A 6,013-nucleotide genomic window follows, 5' to 3' on the forward strand; every position below is an offset into this window, starting at 1 on the left:
TGATGGGATGTGGCTCCGTCCGTTATATTATATCACGTCTTATACCTATAATCTCGCTGATCGCAGGTGTCTGTCTTCACACTCAGATGAGATGGAACAAACTGACGATATAGAACTTTTTTTTTTCTTCAAATTCAAACCGAGCAATCCTATTGGCTGAGTATGAATGCAGTTACCATGGTGACAGAAGTAGCTGCAGATTTAAAGGGACAAGATACTAATATTGTACTAAAGTGTATTTTATTATATACTTCACATAACTGACTGGGTACACCTTGGTGCTGGTGGGATGGCTTTTTTTTTAATCAAACAACATGTTTACTAAGTACCCTATATTATATATATTTCCTATTGCTTTTTACTTACTTATAGCAGGGTATATGTTCATATTGTTTCTATCCTAAGTTTGTCTATTTTCTAATAGAGACATGACCAGTCCTCTTTAGAATTTTATAGTGACCCCATTGAGGTCATGGACTGATATTGGGGATTGCAGAGTTGGGGCAAGGTGTTGGTGCTAAGTAAGTGACATCAAATGAAGGCTATGGTGCATACACAGTAAATCAGTCTTGTTGTGCCACAGAAATCCTGTTCTATAACACAAAATATCTTCATATGGTGAGGAGTTGTGTTGTGTTTTTCTCCATTTACATTCTAGCGTGGTGATCACATAAAATGTAAAATTCCTATTCAATAATTACTGAATGACAGTAGCCTGTATCCCTGGAGGACAAGTCATTTACCGCTTCACCGGGTTTGATGTTCTAATGCATTTAGATGTTTCAGTATTTGTATATATGTATATATATTTTTTCCCCTCTTAAGGGTATTCAAGCGCAGACGGTGGCAAACTTATTCCTCGCCTTTGAAGCACAGCTTTCAATTATTCCTATCGTAAACCAGGTAAAAAGCTTCGAGCCGAGCACGATCAGACTCCTTCAGTCCCGCAGCAGGTAAATCTGTGAACATCGCCGGCACTCCTGCTGTTCCTAGTACCGATCCCTCTGAGCGGCTGTGCAGTAATGAAGGCAGGATTCACCCCAAACTTGCTCGTCTTTTTTTTCGATTTCCAGTTCTGGTAATTAGTGATACACATGTGTATATCCAGTGGTCAACTCAAAACCTATGTATGGAAAATCAATTGTTTGCTGTATGCATCTCATTTGTAGGATGCACACTATTCATTTCAATATGGAGCGGAGTAGGAGGAGACTTTCATTGCTGTCGCCCTTTACTTCCTCCCTGCTGATAGGAAATGCCATGCTGTTTGCGTGTGTCCTGTGATTACAGCAGCCTGCAACAGTTTTCAAGCCTGCACTCCCCGGCTCAGGCATCAAGCAGTAAATGATAACATTAAAACGCTGCTACCCCTTTGTTAGTCACTTTTTTATCTTCTTCCCCTTCTACGAATGCTATAGTCCGTTATTCTAGAACTGCTCTGAAAATGGTTCTCTCTGGAGTGTTGGGATTTGGGTTTAGGGTGGGTTATGGGAATTGAAGTTCAGATACTTTGTTCATATTTTTGCTATGGAATTACTATGTCATGTATGTTATTTGAAAGATGGAATATTTGTAGTTGGAGTTTTTCAATAAAAATGATTTGATTAAAAAAAATATATGAAATTAAAATTCCTCTGTTCTTGAGAAAGCATAGGATTTTTACTAAGAGGTAAATTGCACGTTCCTTGTTTTCCGGGCACTTTACATTTTTGCTAGTTTTGTACGATTACACAATCCCTTTTATAGGCCAGTGCCAGTTGTACATCTCTCCCTAAACTCTTGTTCACACTATATTTTAAGCCAGTTTTATTATATGGTTTCTAGATGTTGTCCAGCTTTGATAAATAATTAGTATTTATACTTTTGCTTTTAGATAGACTTGAAGAATGCAGATCCGGAAAGGGTGGAGAAACAAATTGAGAAGATGTTTGACGTTCCCGCTAGTGACTGTATCCGGGTACGATGCGCTCCAGATCAAAATCATTCCTGTAGGCAAATTTAACTCCGCTGTCTGCACCTTGTCTTTTATTTTTTTCTACAAAATGTGGCTGGAAAAGGGGCAATGTAGCGAGGAATTTACATCAATTTTTGGTGTTAAAAAAAAAAAAAAAAAACCTTTTGTGATGCATCATTTTTGCGTAAAAATATGCAGCTTCCTATTTTACAGCACTCTTGCAACTTTTAGAAATTGGGCTTGGTAAGCTACACAGGTCTAAGAATGACTGGTGACGTTAAAAGTGGATAAAGATACACGGTGGCTCAGGGGTTAGCATTGTTGTTTTGCAGCACTGGGATCCTGGGTTCTAATCCCACCAAGGACGACATCTGCAAGAAGTTTGTATGTTCTCCCCGTGTTTGCGTGGGTTTCCTCCGGGTTCTCCGGTTTTCTCCCACACTCCAAAGACATACTGCTAGGGAATGTAGATTGTGAGCCCCGATGGGGGCAGTGATGATAATGTCTGTAAAGTGCTGTGAAATTAATGGCGCTATATAAGTGAGTAAAATAAATAAAGATAGATGGAAGTGCTACATAAACATTTATCAAACATCGTGCAACACTTTGATACATTTGGCACAAATAATGGTAACACAACCACAAGCAAAACTGACCTGAGAAAGTCCCTTTATGATACATTTTTCGGAAAGAATTTGAAAGATTTAAAGCGTTAGAAATGAAGAAGATTATCCAATATCACCGAAAAAGGAAAAGTCTCCAGATGTCTTTATGCCGGATGCCGGTCTGTGTCCATACCTAAAGAAGAGCTGCCAAAAGAATGGGAAAGGAATCCTTTAGTAAACATAAATATCCATTGGGGTTTTAGGTGTTAAAAAAATGATCATATGAAAGATTTTGTGATCTGCGGTTACATGATTGTAATAACAACATTAAAGCCCCATTCAGATGTACAGGTTTTATCCATGAGAAACTGAGCAGAACGATATATAGGTTTGCGGGAGAAGATTCAGTATAAATTGTAATTTATTCATTAGATTTGAGAGTCCTCAGTGGTTGATACCTTTAATGGCTAACTGAAAAGATGGTAACAAATTGCAAGCTTTCCAGACTACTCCGGCTTCTTCATCAGGCAGACCTGAGACCTGAGTAGTCTGGAAAGCCTGCAATTTGTTACCTTTTAATGGCTAACGGAAAAGATGGTATCAACCACTGAGGACTCTCAAATCTAAATACTCTTCTATCTACTGGCTAATACGGTACAAAGATAGATGTTTTTCCTGTATCAATTTATTCAGTGGAATCCTGCTGTTTGTACAGATGAGTCCAGTGGGCGGTCCTACTAGTGATTGACAGCTATCTTTGCCTGCATGGTCATACAGGGAACTGTCAATCACTTAGTAGGACCGCCCACTGGACTAGTGTACATACGGCAGGACTTTTCACTGCATAAAATGCCAGTTTTGCTGACTCTCTTCCCACAGATATGTCTATCAGTCTGATCAACTTCTCTGCTCTACAACATCCCCCTACAGATCTTATACCATTTCAACATGACAGGTTCCTTTAATCACCTGCAGATGACATAAGTAGCCATGTTCTGTGTGGCTTGCGGAGGGGCTTGATTGCTTGTCAGCTTCAAACAGGTTTCATTTCTTCTGATTCGTTGTAGCCGAGTTCTAAACTGTATTAAGAAATTCATTTCTCTGTTTATTTCTATTAGATGTCGGGGAAGCTTGGAACAAATGTGGAAAGTGTTCTTCAAGAAGTTGTCAGGAGGCTTCCACCGTGAGTACGGACTAATGCGGCTCTATCCATCTTCTCTTTATTAAAGGGAACCTGTCACCTTGGAAAATGCTATGTACCTGCAGGTATAGGGTTAATCTGCAGATAAATATTGTTACAATGCTGCCCTGCCGCCTTATTGATAGTGTAGGTACCGGGAGAAAATTAACTTCTTTCCTCCCTGCAGCCGCCGGCCTTCACTCATCGTTGTGCACGGAGCGGCTACAGTCTTGGATCACAGCACCGCTCGCTATACCAGGGGCGACGGCTGTAAACCCGGCCCGGATTTTGATTGACAGCTTGCTCTGCACAGATGCGCTGCAGAACCACTTAGAATCTGAGTGAAGGAGTAGTATGTTCACAGATAGAGAATATGGCTCATCCACGTGCGGATCTGCTCCACGTCCGATTACATATTTGTGGGAGAAACCCTAGTGGCAGCCTCATATTTCTGACATGGATCCTCTAGCACTATTTGTGAACCTGCGGCTTCCAGCATAACTTGATGAGAGACCGTCAGTCTGCTGGGACCTGTAGTTTCACTACAGCAGGAGTGTCACAAGCTGCGGACCTCCGCTCACTCCAGCACTGGTCGGCATTTTCAGCACGTGAACGTACGCTATGCTTTCTGGAGACACAAGGGTGTAGATAATTTTATCAAACCCTTGACTGTAAGTTTGCTGAACCCTAAGTGGATTATATTGTTCCCACAGTTTCAGTTTTGGACCATTTAAGGGGAATTTAAAGGGTTCTGGCCACTGATTTTCCTTAAAGGGCATCAGTATCCCTGTATGTCTTTGTATATACTTGATAAAGACCTATAACAGGTCGAAACGTTATGTGATGGCGGAATAAACTTTATCTTTTGGAATTCATCACTCTGGACTGAACGCTGTTACTTACCTTTATCCCCTTTAACAGGATGTCTTATTTTTGTGTTTTAGTCCCAAGATTGAAAAGGGCAGCCCTCTTAAAGCCCTGCTGTTTGACTCCACATTTGATCACTACAGAGGTGTCGTAGCAGCATCGCCCTGTGTGGAGGTGACGTGTGTAAAGGCAATAAAATCGTGTCTGCCCACTCTGGCAAGTGCTATGAAGTCAATGAGGTTGGCTTGGCATACTGACCCCAGAGGAAGTGGCAGCCGAAAAACTATGTTTTTTTTAATAATTTTATTAGCCTTTCCCTCTGTCTTCACCAATCAGCCCTCTGTATTGATGATCAGATCAAAGATCTAGACAGGGATTGTCTCACGCTGCATCTCCTTCCTGATTGTATCACTGAGAAGACAGAAGCTGCCCCATCCCATTCTCCAAGAAATGCAGAACCCAATGCATCTGCTGTCCGTGATCCGCTTATTGTCAGAGGACATCATTAGGGACTGCATTTTCTCATTGCTTAAGAAATTGTTGGGGGATCCTGCTAATTGCTGAATAATAAAACTGCAGCACCGCTCCATTTAAAGCAGTGTTTCCCAAACTCCAGTCCTCATGGTCCCCAACAGGTCAGGTTTTCAGGATTTCCTCAGTATCACACATGTGATGAAAGTATCATCAAGGAATCAGGAATTCTCTCACCTGTGCAATACTATGGAAATCCTGAAGACATGACCTGTGGGGGGCCGTGAGGACTGAAGTTTGGGAAACACTGATTTTAAAGGGACTGTCAGCACAGAATGACTGTTGAAACCAAGTACAAGCGCTCCGTGGATCACGGCGTGGGCCAATCCTTTATATACACCTTCCCACCTGCTTGTTTTACCTCTGTCTCCTTCCTTCTCTGGTTCTATGAAGCCAGAGCTGTCAATCAAAGAAGAGGAGGGTGTGGATAGAGGGAAAACAAGCAGCCGGGAAGATAGATAGATAGATAGATAGATAGATAGATAACATTGCAATGCAATATATTGGTAAAAGCTAAGCACATATACTAAATGAGAACAGATACTACACTTGATGTTAGCCAAAAGGCCGAGAAGCGATAACCTGAATTGGTATTGGCCTATGACTGCACCCTGGCTTCAAGAATGCACCCATTGTAGGGATAGGGACAAAGACTCCCCTTAGGAGGACATGTTGTTCATCAATAGACATCTTAAAACCCACAACTTTACTGCTTGTTGCAGCTGCAGCCCACGCATGCATTTTTAATCTGCATGAGTCTGCCTATTTTCAAACATTCTCCCCTCCCCCCCAATGTCCCATGCACCTGCAGACAAGGGGATGGGGAGAGGATAACTAATTAGTGAACAAACAAGCAGCGGTCGACCTTCTTCCTAG

General features: G+C 41.6%; 1 pseudogene; it reads right to left on the bottom strand.

Moving 5' to 3' along the window:
- Positions 1-5,602: 5,602 nt before the first annotated feature.
- On the bottom strand, positions 5,603-5,716 carry LOC141245027 (U2 spliceosomal RNA; annotated as a pseudogene).
- Positions 5,717-6,013: the final 297 nt, after the last annotated feature.

Source organism: Phyllobates terribilis, unplaced genomic scaffold (genome assembly GCF_046119375.1).
Source record: "Phyllobates terribilis strain yellow unplaced genomic scaffold, ASM4611937v1 Scaffold_1723__1_contigs__length_222767, whole genome shotgun sequence".
NCBI classification, from domain to species: domain Eukaryota; kingdom Metazoa; phylum Chordata; class Amphibia; order Anura; family Dendrobatidae; genus Phyllobates; species Phyllobates terribilis.